General features: G+C 33.9%; 1 pseudogene; it reads left to right on the top strand.

The window, feature by feature from the left end:
* The first annotated feature begins 14901 nt into the window (after positions 1-14901).
* LOC120179669 lies at positions 14902-15606 on the top strand (annotated as a pseudogene).
* The last annotated feature ends 2126 nt before the right edge of the window (positions 15607-17732 follow it).

The raw sequence follows: 17732 nt of genomic DNA, 5'->3' as shown, positions 1-17732 counted from the left end.
TTTTCTCTTTGAGAAGAAGGTGTCTCAAGAATTTGGGGTATAATTCTTGAGGGAGTTGTAAGTTTACACTTTGTCCTCAAAAGAAAGACAAATTAGTGAATTTATGGAAAATCCTTAGTGTGGATAGCTAAGGTAGTGGACGTAGACCTTGGTTGAGAAAGTCGAACCACTCTAAATCGTTGTGCAAATATTTTTATTTTATGTCAAAGCTTCTACCAAAATTTTAATTGTCAATTAACCCCTCTTGGCTATTTCATCCGATTTATTAACTCATCAATTGGTATCAAAGCTATACTCATTTGAAGGTTTTACCACCTCTTGAGAAGATTCGGGAAGAGTTCAATCGATATTCAAGTCATCAATGGCCTCTACATTAAACTTCGACTTCGTTCTTGATTCTCAGCCTGTCAACAAGTCTCTTTTCTTTAATGGAGCTAACTATGCCTATTGGAAGAATATGATGAAGTTCTTCATTCAAGCTAGTGATATGAGAGCATGAAAAATCATGATGAGAAGATATTCCGAGCCATCCACAGAACCAGAAATGAGGAGTGAAGAAGAGACAATATTATTCCAGCTCAACTCAAAAGTCATACATATTTTATTTTGTGCACTTGGACTAGATGAATATGAGATAATATCATCTTGTTCAACCGCCAGTGAGATATGAGACAAGCTACAAGTCACACATAAAGGGACTGACGAGGTAAAAGAAACCAAAATTAGTCTTCTTAACCATAGCTATGAAAATTTTAGGATGAAACCAGATGAAGATATCAAAGCTATGACAGATAGATTTTCTGTAATTGTCAACGGTCTCAAGGGATTCAGAGAAATAATCCCTAATGAGAAACTTATGAGGAAGATAATTTATTCTCTTCCAAAAGCTTGACAATCGAAGAAGACTGTGATTATTGAAGCTAAAGACCTAAAGTCTTTAACTCTCAATGAGCTCATTGGTTCTCTCCGTACTCACGAAATGATGCTTCAAGATGAGGTAGATCAATAGAAGAAAGACAACACAAAGAATGAGATGGAGAAGAAAAAGAACATTGGCATTGCTATCAAATCCACACAAAATGAGAGTGACTCTGATGATGACGAGGATGAAGAAATGACATTACTTGCCAAACGACTTAGAAATTAATGAAGCACAATAGAGGAAGAAAATTCCAACGAAATAAAGGCTTAAAAAATGAGTAAAAGGAGGAAGGACCCAATCATATGCTATGAATGCAAAAATCTTGGGCATATGAAATATGATTGCCCACAATTAAATAAGAAGGGTCTTTCAAAGAAGAAACATAAAGCACACGTGGCTACTTGGAGCAATGATGAATCATCCGATTAAGATGAACAAGAAGTAGTAAACTTGTGCTTAATGACCTTCGGGGAGGATTCTCAGGTAACCTCTAACTCATTCGATTTAGAAGATTATTCTTTTGATGAGTTATTAGATGAATATAATGGGTTGACTTCGAATTATGAGAAGTTATTTTCAAAATACAAAAATGAAACTTCAAAATTGAAAAATGAAAAAGATCTCATATCCAAGACCAACGATGAACTCGAAAGTAAGATTAAAGAATTGCAAATCAAATTAGAAGATTTTGAAAAGAAAAATTCTGATTCGCAAAACTTACTTTCTAGAGTTAATAATGATCATCAAAAGAAAATTGATGATCTTAAAGTTTCTTTTGATAGAGTTGGATTAAAACGTTTTGAAAAAGGAAAAAGTTCAAAATCCAACTATATTAAAAAGAACTTTAAAACTTACAATCATAGAGGTCCCTAAAGAACCTCAAATGGCATATGGGTTCCTAAAGGACTCAATATTACTAAAGATAAGAATATCCTAAACAAATGGATACCCAAGGGGACTAGGATTTTAGGGACTAATGAATATGGACCCAAACGAATTTGGGTACCAAAAATAAAAAATTAATCTATATTTGTAGGAAAATGAGCATTGCTTCAAGGCACGAGAAACAAGCTCAAATTCATGGTAGTGGATGCTCGAGACATATGAACGGAGACAAGAGTCGATTTATAGAGCTTAATGACAAAAATGGAGGAGTAGTAACATTTGGTGACAACTCAAAAGGTTACATTAAAGGTATGTGTACTATAGATAATACCTCTTCCATTAATAATGTATCCACTAGTAGAGTGTTACAATTGATCCACATAGATCTTTTTGGGCCAATTAGGACAACTAGCTTGGTGGAAAACAATATGCCTTTGTATTAGTAGATGACTATTCTAGATTTACTTGGGTTATATTCTTAAGTACTAAAGATGAAGCATTAGAAAATTTTATCACTTTTTCAAAAGTAATCCAAAATGAAAAAGGTTACTCCATTTCAAGTGTTAGGAGTGATCATGATACTGAATTTGAAAATCTTAGATTTACTAATTTTTTTAATTCAAATGGAATTAGCCATAATTTTTCAGCACCCAGAACCCCTCAACAAAATGGAGTTGTTGGGAGGAAAAATCAAATTTTAGAGGAAATGGCTAGAACCATGCTTTGTTAAAACAATTTAACAAAATATTTTTGGGCGGAAGCCACAAATACCGCTTGTTATTTAATTAACCGAGTAATGATTAGGTCTATTTTAAAGAAAACTCCATATGAAATTTTCAAAAATAAAAAGCCTAATATTAGTTATTTTCATCCTTTTGGATGTACATGTTTTGTTTTAAACAACGGTAAAGACAATATTGACAAATTTGATGCTAAAAGTGATGAAGGAATTTTTCTGGGTTATTCCTTAAATTCTAAAGCTTATCGAGTATTTAATAAAAGAACTTTAGTGGTAGAAGAGTCTATCCATGTTGTTTTCGATGATAAACCCTTTCTGAGGAAGGATTCTTGTGTTGATGATGACATGGGTATTATAAATGAAAATGACGTAGGAGAACCATCATCAAAGGAAGAAGTGAAGAATGAGGAAACTCAAGATACCTTCAAGAATCTAACCATCAAATAAAGGGAAGTCACATAACCAAGAGAGTACAACTATGTCAATGATGGTGAGATTTTAGGTGATCTATCTAAAAGGGTAACTACTCGATCTTCTCTTAGGAATATTTGTAATTATGTTGAATTTATCTCATGCATAGAGCCTAAAAATGTTAAAGAATTATTAACCGATGAAAAATAGATTATGGCTATGCAAGAAGAGTTAAATCAATTTGAGAGAAGTAAAGTATGGACCTTAGTTGAAAGGCCAAGTAATAAATCTACTATAGGTACTAAATGAGTGTTTAGGAATAAGCTAGATGAAAGTGGTAATATAGTGATAAACAAGGCTAGACTTGTTGCTCAAGGGTATACTCAAGAAGAAGGAATAGATTTTGATGAAACATATGCTCCGTAGCTAGAATGAAAGCAATTAGAATGTTATTAGCATTTACATGTTTCAATGAATTTAAATTATACGAAATGGATGTTAAAAGTGCATTTTTAAATGGTTTTATAAAAGAATAAGTGTATGTGGAACAACCTCCTGGTTTTGAAGATTTAAAATTTCCAAATCATGTTTTTAAATTGACAAAAGCATTATATGATTTAAAACAAGCTCCTAGAGCTTGGTATGAAAGATTGTCAAACTTTTTAATTGAAAAATGTTTTTCAAAAGGGAAGGTTGACACTACATTGTTTATAAAAAGAAAAGGTAAAGATTTATTTGTAGTTCAAATTTATGTTGATGATATAATATTTGGTTCTACAAATGATGCTCTTTGCTAAGAATTTTCTAAGCTAATGCAAGGTGAATTTGATATGAGTATGATGGAAGAGCTTTCATTTTTCTTGGCGCTCTAAATAAAGCAAAGGAAATATGGCATCTTCATAAATCAAGCAAAGTACGTTCAAGATATGCTAAAAAAGTTTGGATTGGAGAATGTGAAACCCCAAGCCACTCCTATGAGTTCATCTACAAAGCTTGACAAAGATGGAGGTAAATGTGTTGATGTTAAACTATATAGGTCTATGATTGGTCTTTGCTTTATATAACCTCAAGTAGACCGAACATTATGTTTAGCGTTTTCTTATGTGCTAGATTTCAATCATGCCCTAATGAATCATATCTACAAGCCATTAAGAGAATTTTTAGATACTTTAAAGACACTCATAGTATATGACTTTGGTATCCTAGAGACTCTAGCTTTAGCTTTCATGCCTTATCATATGTGGATTATGGAGGATGCAAAATAGATAAGAAGAGCACCTCTGGTACTTGTCAATTCCTAGGAAATATGCTAATTTCTTGGTTTTCAAAGAAACAAAATAGTGTTGCATTATCTACCACTGAAGCGGAATACATTTTCAGCCGGTAGTTATTGCGCACAAGTTTTATGGATGAAACAACAACTTTTAGACTATGGAATTGAAGTAGGTACCATTCCTATCAAGTGTGACAATACTAGTGTTATTTGTCTCACTAAAAATTTGATCCAACACTCCAGAACTAAGCACACTGAAATTAGACATTATTTCATTAGAGATCATGCCTTAAAATAGGATGTAGTTCTAGAATATATAGATATTTAGCATCAATTAGCCGATATTTTTACAAAACCCTTGGATAAAGATAGATTTTGGATACTCAAGAGATAATTAGGTCTAACAAACCTACCTTGATTTTGTGTTTAAAATAATCTTAACACTTTTAATGATTAAAGAAAAATGCATGTAAAAATAACATTTTTGAATGTCTTCTATGCTAATAGTTAGGGGGAGTTTATGCTTTTTAGTGAAAATTAATAACATGTTCAAATAAAACTTAAGTGTAGATTTAATTGATTGAACATGGTTAATTTTCGAAATATGAGTACTAGAGCTGATTAATTTAGCATGCAAAGTGTTTAAATGTAGATTTTTTACCATTTTGTGCACATGGTATCGATACTGGTAACCTAGTACCGATACTACTCTTGCTACTGTATCGATACTACTAGCATAGTATCGATACTGCTTCAATAGGTATCGATATTGTTCTTCACAGTACCGATACTTCTTTAAAGGGTATCGATACACAGGTATCGATTCTTCGTATCGATACTACATGAAAATGCCTTGAAGTATCGATACTCCTCAAGGAGTACCGATACTAACTCTCGGGTTTAGGCTATAAATCCCTAAAAATAACACATTTGAGCCAAAACCTAAAATACAAAACTCACGTCGTTCATATCCTCTCAATACTCAAATCTTCTCATTGCTTCATTCTAACGAATACAAGTCGGATTTCAATAGTTCTTTAACTCATAATCCTGGCAAGATCTTTAAAATCGTGCAAACAACAACACATCCATCTCAATCCAATTTTCAAGGTAAATTTTTCTAAAACACTATTTTATTGATTTATGAACATAAGACTAGTTTTAGTTAGTTCTAGTTCAAATTAGTAATCGGGCATTTCGTAGATTATAATTTTACACTAGATTCTACAACTAATTTGATCAAAAACACTATTTTCCAGATTTTTTCGAAAATAAAAGAAATTGTTTTTGATTTAATTATATTATTTTCATGAAAACTATACATATTATGATTTTTCAAACTTAGTTTTCAAAATAGTTTTCAATATTGCCCATTAGACACTAAGTTAGTGAACCTTGAATTTAAGGACTCATATTGAGTTTTGGGATTAATTGTTGCATACATATATTGTTTTTGAATTGCATGTATCCTATTCCGATTTAAATCATGTCAAAACGTCCTAGATCCTCAACTAGTCAATCAAACCAACCATAAAACCCACCTCCTATTCCACCTCCAAATCCCAATCCTAATGAACTTGATATGACCATTCTAAATTCTTGTTTCAACGAACCTAACCGTAGGGGTCTCTACACTAGGTACGTTAACCATTTTGAGTCATATAACATTAGGGAAGAGCGTATCTCATCCTTACAATCCATGGTAGAGATGAAATTTAAATACCTTTGTACCCTTAAAGCGTGGAAGTTTGATAATCTTTTAAAAGTCAAACATGTTGTTTTTCATCAACTCGTACGCATATTTTATTCCAATGCCGTATGTATACAAAACAAGTCCTAAACCGAGACCGAAAGTATTCACTCCTATCTCTTGGGGTAATACATTAATATAGACTCGGACTATATAGCTAGTGTATTTGGACTAGATAATCAAGGTTTAGATAAATGAGAGAGATTTAGTGCCTTCACAATATGAAGTCAATTCGAGCACAAACTGTAACATCCTCCATACCGGGTTAGTGATTAAAGTGTAAGATTTTAAAATGTCAGTGATCAAATTCAATTAATCGAAAAGTGAAGGAATTAATTAAAGATGTTGGGTAGGATGAATTATTAAGTGAATGAGAACTAAAAGGGTAAAAGGGTCATTGAGCAAAGGTAATAATTAAATAATAGATAATGGGTATTATAATATCCAAGTGAAAGAAACAAGAGTTTCCAGATAACTCTTGATTCTTCTTTCTTCTTCAACGTGAAGAGCCCAAGCTAAGGTGAGTTTAATTTCTCTTGATTAATCCTTTAAATTCAAGCATGGTTTTAATTATGGAAGCCTTAAGAAAGATTATAGAAGGAAAAAGAGTTGTAGAAACTCAAAGAATTGTAAGTTAAGGGAGATTAAAGGTTAGAAGCCATTGAATGAAATATTGGATTAGAGGTCATAATAAGAATTTGAAGTTGGATTTGACTTGTTATCAAGCTAATTAAGAAGTATAAGGTGATAGAATTAAAGTTAGAACATGTTGGTATTTGAGTATGATTCTTGAATATCATGTAAAAGATAGGATTTTGAGTTTAAGGAAGTGATTATGGAGTAGAAACGAGTTTAATTATGTGTATGAAAGTTAGGAATATTAATGGAAGTAAAGTATGAGGTATGGAGCTGAAAATAAAGGGATTTTCGAGTTCAAAAATGTAATTCTGGGCTAGGGGAATCGGTACCCAATCAAGGGGAACCGATACCCCTTCAAGCGAATAAAATTTCCAGAATGTCATGGGGGAACCGATACCCCCACAGTAGGGAACCGATTCCCCCTAAAGGAAAATTGTAAATATTGGTTTAATAAGTTCGTTTAAGTTGCTAGTATCAAATTACAAGGTGTAGGTATCTAATAATTGTCTTAAAATGTATAATTATGTAGATTCAGAGCCTAAACGAGTTCCGGAATCATTGACAAGTAAGATCGATAAAAAGGGAAGATAAGAGATTGGAATGGACTAGTGAGGCCAGGTGAGTGCATACAAGTTAGTTTATGATGTTTAATGGAAATAAGACTTGCGACGAGTCTATTTCCTATATTATAATGCATTAATTTATGATCATAGGCATATGTTTGATTTGGGTATATGTGATATATATTACAATATGTGTTAAATGATTGTGTGAATACATGTATTGTGATAAGTATAGGAATTAATATGAATGGTCTATATGATTGCATGGGAACGTGAAATAGGTTATATGATAAGTGGCCATACATGTTAATAGTATAAGTGATCAATTATAAGAATTTATATAATAGATTTATATGACTACAGGAGAAAGGTGATGAGTTAAATAAGATTAGACTATAGAGTAATATGAGAATAATATATTAGTGAAGGGAATTGAGTATAAATGATGATACCAAACCATAAGATAAGTATTTACTTATAGGATAATATGATATTATATGAATATAATATATAACTTTATGAGGAAGAATTGGGTGTTATATGATTTAGGTATGAAAATGATCTATGCGTAAGTATATTACGTGATTATGTGACTATGTGTGAAATAGAGTAAACTAGGTAAGTATAAGATATGTAAATATATGGCTATGGAACAAAGTATGTAATAATACAATGTTATTTGATTTATGATTTTGATATGTGCATGGATACATGAAATGGATATAGGTTATTATATATGTTACATGATTATATGCATGTGTGATATATGCTATGAGACATGCCCAATGTGAAATGAAATAAGCCAAGTGACTATATGAAATATGTGAGATATGAATATAAAATCATATGAGAAGTGAAAAGAATTACATGAAAATAGAATAAGTGATTACATGTATATGTGAAAGAAGCTATGAGATTATATGAACATGTGATATGATATGGAATACCTGGTTACACATACATATGGTATGTGACAGAATAGAAATGACAAGTAATATGAACTGTTAAATGACAATGCCCATGTTATGTGTCATGAGAGCTAGGGGTATAGTTGGCATGCCAAGAGTCGAGGGTCTCTGTGGTCCTTCGGGACATATATGTATTCTTTGGAACATGTGTGAAGTCTGGTGAGACACATACTTGATCCCTAGTATATATATGATTCTTAAGGAATGATATGTGGTCTTTCGGGACATTGTGGTCCTTCGGGACATATATGTATTCTTTGGAACATGTGTGAAGTCTGGTGAGACACATACTTGATCCTTGGCATATGTATATGATTCTTAAGGAATGATATGTGGTCCTTCGGGACATTGTGGTCCTTCGGGACATATATGTATTCTTTGGAACATGTGTGAAGTCTGGTGAGACGCATACTTGATCCCTAGTATATGTATATGATTCTTAAGGAATGATATGTGGTCCTTATGGACATTATTATATGGCACTATGGTGCAATTCTACGCGGCACTACGGTGCAATTCTATGTGGCACTTCGGTGCATTTATATGAGCTGTGGTGACAACATTAGTGCACAACCTCCATAAACTCACATATCTATAGTTCTCACATATGTACATGGGCTAATCCAGAGATATGAACAAATATATGTTAGTGGTATGATAAATGTTATAGAAATGATATGATGTTGTGTATGTATAGTGTTTGATTGAAAAGGTTAAGCATAAAAGTATGTGATTACATGATAAACTGTTAATGATGAGTTATGTGTATGTATGTATTTACTGTAATTAATCTGATATGATTTTATATGATACGAAGAAAGCATGTAATTTGGTATAACATGATAGAACAGAACATGCATGTATTAATATATGTTATAAAGTGCATTATAAGTTTTTATGCCTCACTAAGTCTTCGACTTAGCGTGTGATTATTTCACACGTAGGTTTCGAGAAGAGTAAAGAGTAATGCGGAGCAAGACAAGTCAGTTCTCCTTACCAAATGTCAGATCAGAAAATATATGTATTGTTTATAGAGTGTAGTTGGCATATAGTCTAAAGATATAAATTGTATGAACTCTGATATATTTTGTAAACGTTTTGAATAAGTTAAATGTTATCAAAGTTTTTAAATTACTCACTATTTTATACGAATAAATGTTTGAAAAGTCAATGTGACACTTCGGACTCGTATCCGGGTCGGATACGGGTTGGGGGATGTTACACAAACATTCTAGACTATCAAGAACATTTCCTACACTTCATGATCTCTTGGTGATTTAGACCATCCAGAGGTAAATACTCTAGGTTTAGAGCTCTTGAGTTATGGTGGATACATTATATCCAACATAAAAAGAAAATAAATCTCCCTCAAATTATCTTGGGGAACTTGTGGAAACCGTAAACAACATTCCTTCAAAACAAGTTGAAACCTTAGTTTATGGTTGTCTACAAAATCTTGTTCGCTCTTGTGAGTACTATAAAATGAGTGCGGATATGTGTGCAAGTATACATAATCGAAAAAGTAATACAGTGATAAGTGAGTATCATCTCCACAGGGATTGGAGGAAGTCGAATAAGTTCTATCAAAGCACTTTACTTTGTCACCTAAGTAAAGTTAGTGATGGTATGTACAAATGATAATGTTGTGGAAAAATGAGATGGATGTTGTGGAAATGGAATGGTGGTATGGTAGCAAATGGATATGTCGTGGCAAAGTGGATGAAAATGTTAAAGCAAAATAAAATGTAAATATATGATTTGATTAATAGGACTTTGGCTTTCTCACACGACAAGCAACTATGGAAGTGAGTGATAGGAGTCACTAAGGAAAATCTAAGTCTACTTCTCCTAATGGTCTTTCTTCTATACGTAGTCTGCCCGACATAGTCTACTAAGGTGCCCTATGCTATCTCTAGTAAGGGACTCGATAGATTAAAGATGCCCTGGAAAAACCTATTGACGTAAACCCCTACAGTGATCCTATTGGTCCAGATAACAGGATATGTCTCAGCAATACCTTTTTGTGGCAACATTAACATCTAACCTATCGTTCATGCACAACTCCTTTTAGTCGAATGAAACCCTAGCCTTATCTCTAAGGTGGATTAGGCCTAGTTACTACATAGAACCCCTTGTTTATGTAGTTCCTCCCTAGTTTCTCTCGAACACTAAGGATATGTTACCTAGGTATTCTCTCGAACCCTAAGAATCTCTTAAGGAATGTCTACTCTCGTAGCTCCTACAACCTTAAGGCATTAAACTCCATAAACAAAACAGATTATAGCATAGAAAAATCAACCATTCATTGAAATAAAACTTAAATATCCAAAATGAACTCCCACCAAATAGGATTAGTTCAGGTGGGGTTCGAAATAAACAAGCACAAAAGCAATTTTCATCCGTTCCTTACAACCCAATAACAAAATATGAAAGCAAAAAACTAAGGGAAGGAGAAAAAGACTTCGACGTGCACTGCCGAAGCTTCCCTCGACCACCACGAACTGCCCCCAGCGAACTAGCTCCTCTCGGATGTCTAGAACGCCACTCCCTCAAGCTTGGCACGGAGAAATGCCACGACAAGTAGGATTGTCGGAGAAAGATGAGACCTTCTCTCTCTAAACTTTTAAGCTCAAATCTGGGTGGAACCAAAGTCTCTAACATTGTGGCTTCATCCTCTATTTATAGGGGAAAAATTAACCCTTGAACTAAGAGTTGACTTTCCCAAACCATGGTTAACTTTGCTTGGGAGTCGGGCAAGACAGGTGATGATACAGCCTGGGTAGCTGGCATGAGTGACCGGCATAATCCTGTTGTAGGCGCCCAAGGACAGACAGGATCTGCAGGGTCAGGCGGTGTCATCAGCAGAACCGGCGGTTGTAGCGCCGATCCCTCCAGGCATATCTTCGAGGTGGATTTCTCGGGCAGAACTCTCGGACAGTTGGATACAGCTAGCTTAAAAAATATCTTCTCGCACTTTAAGCACTTTCGAAATGCCGGTTGAACTTGGCAAATTCATTTTGCTCAGCAATCTCCTTATGTCACGACATTTTCTTTTCTCTTTTCCTTGCTCTCAATACCTGCACATCATCAGACAAGTACCTTTCCCATAAAACAGCACCAGTGTAAAAATGAAATGCCTCGGCAAACCGAAATCTACCACATGAAACTAAATGCTTCTAAATGCCTCTACATGGTTCTAAATGAGCCTTTAGACATTCAATAACTTAAGTTAAAAGGTCCCAAAATGTGGCATTTTACGGAGTTATCAACTAAGCAACATAAAAGTCGGTCTTAAGGTAGACCTAGACATAACCATCCCTTTGACCATCAAAATTAATCTAAAATCCTTACGAAAATCGGGATGGACTGGAGACAAGGAAAATTGGGTTCGCTCAACAAAGAAAACTCTCGGTGCTAGTTCATCACGAGCTACTTTGGCTCCGGCTCAAGAGCTTCAAGACCTCTTACGGTATGTCGACGATCCCGTAAACCAGCATGATGACGAGCCATCCAGACAAGAGAGTTCGATGCCTTCATATTTTTTATCATTCATGGAGATATTTGACTTGAGGTTTGCATCCCTAGAGTCCCAAATCTCTGCTCAACATCTAGAGCAACAACATGACAATCGAGCAGTTAACTCTAGGATCGATGCTCTCGCATGAGATGTAGCTGCTATACGAGCACATCTATCTCCTCCTGATCCACCGATGGATGGCTGACCTTGCCTTGCTAGTTTTCTTAGGATGCCCTTTGAACTTAAACATTGTTTAAACATTTTGATGGATTTGGTTCTTTGAATATTTGGTTGAATGTTTTGGATGTTTGTTTATTTTGAATATTTGATTTTGAATGATTTTGAACTTAATTGAATGTTTATTTCACTAGTTCACACCTTTTACATAGTTAGAAGTATTATGACCAATCCCTATTACATATTGTTATGAATATTTATTATGTTGACTAATGTCTAATATTTCTCCTGGCTTGATCTTAGCAGCTATATATATATACATATACCAATTGGGGGATAAATATTGTTTAAAATAAATTATAGAGTCTTTTTGATTTATCAAAAAAGGGGAGAATATAGTAAGGGGGAGTAATAATATTTTTCAAAAATAATTTTGAAAAGAAAATCTTAAAATTTCTAAAATATTTTGTTATATCAAAAAGGGGGAGATTTTTTAAAATATTTTGATATTTCGATATAACAAATAAAGTGTTAAGTAATTTTAAGATTTTATATTTGATTTAAAATATTAAATTCAATTCAATTATTCGAATATTTCAAATATTACTTCAAAGTTTTTCAAATATCAATTTTACTCCTTACTAAATGAAAATTTGAGATTTATTCTTAAAATATATTTGAAACAATTTTTACAAAGTATTTCGAACCACAATCGAGTCAAAATAGAGATTTCATAAGGGTAGTATCAATACTGCCTTAACAATATCGATACCCCTAAACATCGAAGCTAAAAAGGGTACCGATACCCTACACGGTGTCGATACCATTATACATAGTAGTACTGTTACCATGATCAATGGCACCGATACTACCTCTTTGTTTTTGACTTCGAGAAATAACAAAATGCAAATAGGGTACCGATACCATGCCTGGTATCGATACTACTTTACATAGTAGTATCGATACTCCCTTGAGAAGTATCGATACCGTTGGTTTTGCAACGGTCAAAATATTTGAATTTTATACAGGTAGTACCGATACCCCTATGAAGGAGTACCAATACCCCTATAAAGGAGTACCGATACCCATACGCTCCCAACAGACTTTTTAAGTGGATTTCACACTACAGTGGCTCTATTGACTCCACCAAGATTCCCAACGTTCAGAATTCATTCAAGGCGTATATAAACAAGTTCTTGAAGCCCTTGGTGATTAAGAGAAGCTAGAGAAACAAAAGAGAAAGCCTTAAACATCAAGTTTGAGCAAATCAAGCCTACATTCATTCAATATTCATTTTGCTTTCAAGAACACAATTTGTGCTCAATTGTATATATCTTTGAGAGTTCTTTCTTTGTTCTAGAATTGTGCAAACATTTTACCTTGTGAGGTTTTTCTGTAAGTTTGCAAAGTTTGTAGTTTTCTCTTTGAGAAGAGAGTGTCTCAAGAATTTGGGTTATAATTCTTTGTCCTCAAAAAAAAGATAAATTAGTGAATTTGTGGAAAATCCTTAGTGTGGATAGCTAAGGCAGTGGACGTAGACTTTGGTTGAGAAAGTCAAACCACTCTAAATCGTTGTGCAAATATTTTTATTTTCTATCAAAGCTTCCACCAAAATTTTAATTGCCAATTCACCCCTCTTGGCTATTTCATCCAATCGATTAACACAACAGAAATGATTCACTAAACTTATCTAAATATTAAATTATTTATTATATATAAAATACAACTTTATATTTTACTTTAAATCTTATATCATTAGTCTTAACTTCTAATATTCTTATTTAAAATTAACCAAAACCTAGTACTAGGCCCTAGGATGAGAAAATTCAATTATAATTAATTTAACCTAAAAATATTTTTGTTAAAAAAACCTAAAAAAATTATTTGATAACAAATGAGATAGCTTAGTGTTAATGTTACACCGTCCATAATTAAGTCGATGTGAGAATTTCTATAACACCATAAGCTAATCAAAATTAATTTGAAGTGAGGGTCATTTACTTATTGGTAAATTCTCAACAAAATTAATTAAAAGTTTAAATTGATTTCAGATTTGAGTTAATTAAAAAATTACAACGGGTTGATTTTAGGGCGAAATGAATACTATTTTAAAATTAAAAAGGCCTAAGGTTTAAAATAAATTAAATGAAAATTCAATAAACAAATATAGTTTAAAGAATAAATGATTTATTAAACTTATATAAATATTAAATTATTTATTCTATATAAAATACAACTTTGTACTTTACTTTACTTTAAATCTTAAATCATAAGTCCTAACTTCTAATATTCTTATTTAAAATTATCCAAAATCTAGTGCTAGGCAACAAAATAGCTGATACACTGGCAAAATACGGATGGTCCCTCCTAAGAGGCATGCATGAATTCAAGCAACCCACGTGGTCACTATATGGTCTTGATCTCTTCGATTACAAAATACTAAAGGTGACAAACGAGTTATTTGGATTAGCTTCGATTCAGGTTATTTCAGTTCGAGTTATTTTGGTTTAGACTTAATTCGGGTTAAGTTCGGATCATTTCGGGTTTCGGTTTTATTCGGGTCTATAATAAGTCGAGTCAATATCAGATCGATTGATTTCAGGTCGGATCAAATCAGTTTATTTCTTCTTGGGTCGAATCAATATATGTTAGAAGTTAGTTGTTAAGTATAGTTGAGGTTCAGTTCAGCTAGGTTCGGGTGGTTGAGTTCTTGAGGTGGTTAGTTTGTTACTTAAGGTTGTTAGTGTAGTTAACAGTAGTTAGCTTAACTACTTAGCATTGTAAGCTGTATATAACAGCAGGTGATGAACTCTTGTATTGTGTGTGTTGAATACAATTTCTAAAATTTACAAGTAGTTGATTTCTCAATATGGTATCATTCGCCAAACGATCCTGACTTTATTTTGTTTTCTTCCGCTGTATGGAAGAGGAGGAGAAAATGCCATCGGCAGCGGCAACGGCTGCTAAACCGGTGTCGTTCACTACCAGCTTGGATCCAGCGAATCCCATTGGGTTATTGGAGAAGGTTTTCGATTTCATTGCGAAAGAGAGTGATTTCCCAGCGAAAATGAACGACTCAGATGTATCCAAGCAGATCCAGCAAATGGTGAGCTTCATCCGCCAAGAAGTGGAGGAGAGAGCTAACGAGATCTTTGTTTCAGCTGAAGAAGAATTTAACATTGAGAAGCTTCAGTTGGTAGAGGCAGAGAAGAAGAAGATCAGGCAAGAGTACGAGAAGAAGGAGAAGCAAGTCAAAGTTTGAAAGAAGATTGAGTATTCGATACAACTTAATGCATCTAGGATCAAGGTCCTTCATGCTCAAGATGATGTGGTTAATGAAATGAAAAAATCGACATCCAAGGAACTTCTGAATGTGAGCCGTGATCACCGTGTGTACAAAAATCTTTTGAAAGATGTCATTGTTCAGAGTTTGGTCAGATTGAAAGAACCTGTTGTCTTACTGCATTGTCGCAAAGATGATGTGCACTTAGTGGTGTTTGTACTGGATTCAGCAAAAGGGCAATATGCTTCTAAAGTTAATGTTGATCCACCGGAGATATTCATCGACGATGTCCATCTTCCCCTGCACCTTCTCACCACAATGCTCATGGTCATTTTTTTCTCTAGAGGTGTTGTCCTGGCATCTCAAGATGGAAAGATTGTTTGTGGGAACACCTTGGATGCACGGTTGGATGTTGCATTCAATAAAAAGCTTCCAGAGATACGCAAGTGGCTCTTTGGTCAGGTTGGTGCTTGAAGGGTAGATGTTGAACAAGATCCAGTTTCTATACTGGTGCCAATGGCAAGGCTATCACCGCTATTTCTGCATAGTAGTATAATTCTTTTATGTGTGTAAATAGAAGTTTAATTTTGTATTCATTTTGTTGCTTTTGTTGTTTCTATCTCAAAGTGTCATGGGACTTGAAAGCTTCACAGCTAAGAGTCCATAATTTTTTTTGTCAAGGAACCTTGTAAAAGAGGGTGAAGAAAGAAGAAATGAAGGTGAATAAGAAGAACGAAAGGAAGCATCAGCACTTTCGATTCAAAGTGAACGGAAGGAAGCATCGACACTTTCGATTCAAGAAGAACGAAAGAAAGCATCGACACTTTCGATTCAAAGTGAACGGAATGAAGCATCAACACTTTCGACTCAATTGTTCATCTTTTTGTCAAGAAGGTTGAGAAAGTAGGGAGAATGTTAGAAGTTAGTTGTTAAGTATAGCTAAGGTTCAGTTCAGCTAGGTTCGGTGGTTGAGTTCTTGAGGTGGTTAGTTTGTTACTTAAGGTTGTTAGTGTAGTTAACAGTAGTTAGCTTAACTACTTAGCATTGTAAGCTGTATATAACAGCAGGTGATGAACTCTTGTATTGTGTGTGTTGAATACAATTTCTAAAATTTACAAGTAGTTGATTTCTCAATAATATCTAATCAGTTATTTTCGGTATATGTCAACTTTGAATCTTCATATCAATTCAAGTTGAGTTCGATATAAGTCAAATCAAGTATATATAAAATTATTAATATGTTTTTTGTAAAAAATATGTCATTTTTAAAAAAATCTTATTCGGGATAGATTATTTTCGGATCGGTTGCTTTTGGTTCGGATTGCTTTCGGTTCGGGTTACTTTCGATTCAAGTTACTTTCGATTCAAGTTGCTTTCGGTTTGGCTAAAATTCGGATCGATTTCAATTCGATTAGATTTTTTCAAATTTCAGGTCAAATTTGATTCATCATATTCCGATTTATTTCGGGTATCGGTTGGGATAATTGAGTCCGAGTGAAATTTGTCAGGTTTACTAAATACTATTAAATACACTAAAAGTAGTAGTATTAATTAGCTTGACTCTTAGTATACCTAGTAATATGTATAGAGTCTTATAATGGGACTCTTGGGTCAGGAATGTAAAAGGGCTTATTTTAAAATACCCCTTTTATCATTTTGGGTTTGGTTTTATTGTGGGTAGGTGTCCTAGTTAAGGTAAGGAATCTTATTTTAGAGGTACTGTAAGGACCATTTTCCTTGTGTTGTTTGTGAAAGCAGGAGGAAATGGCACCGGCCAACCTATTAGGTCTTTTTTTCACCTAAGGGATGTTGAGAAGAAGTATTGTTTTGGTTTTGATTAGGTTTTGCTAGCTAATTTGTGAATTTTGCTTCCTATATTCCTTTTTCTATGTCAATGTTACTATTTAAGATTTTTTTAGTTTGGTTTTTTATATTTATATATATAATTAAATTTAATATATCTAACATGTTAACCAACACCACATGAGGTTTTAGTTACAATTCGTTCGCCGAGCTAACGTGGTTTGCACGTAGCTTTTCTATTTTGGCTACTGGCCACTGCACCAATTGTTTGGCATTTTCGGCCAGCCAAACTTTCCTAGGAATTGCCTGCAAAATTAGGTACCATAATGGAGATTTTATTATAGACTTCGCAGTTATTGAAACTTGGAGACTTTCAGCTTTGACACAAGTTTTTATATTTAGGATAAATTGGTTGGTTGCAGGTACGAGGTTCGAATCATAGATTAACGTATTTACTCGAAAGAAATAAGCTCGGAAGAAAAGTCTGCCATGGATACCATTTTCATCAAATTTCATCATTGTTTTGAACAGATAGATCATTCCATAGTGAAGAGCTTTGGTGCAGGTGGAAAAGTTTGCCAGGGATTCAAATCGCGGTCGTATTTTCGGCCATGTCTTGTTTACCGCGATATTATCGGAAGGCAGTGCTACCGCTATTTTGCGGGCACTATCGCGGTCACGGACTGCTATTTAAAACCCTGATCAAGAGTTTATCCCACATTGGCAATTAACAAGGCTGCCCACTTGTATGCTTTCAACAATGGAACTCAAGCCATAAAGATTGAAGAGTTGAATGCTTGGA

Source organism: Hibiscus syriacus, unplaced genomic scaffold, assembly GCF_006381635.1.
Source record: "Hibiscus syriacus cultivar Baekdansim isolate YM2019G1 unplaced genomic scaffold, ASM638163v2 tig00112443_pilon, whole genome shotgun sequence".
Lineage (NCBI taxonomy): Eukaryota > Viridiplantae > Streptophyta > Magnoliopsida > Malvales > Malvaceae > Hibiscus > Hibiscus syriacus.
This window is presented reverse-complemented; position numbering and strand designations above follow the sequence as displayed.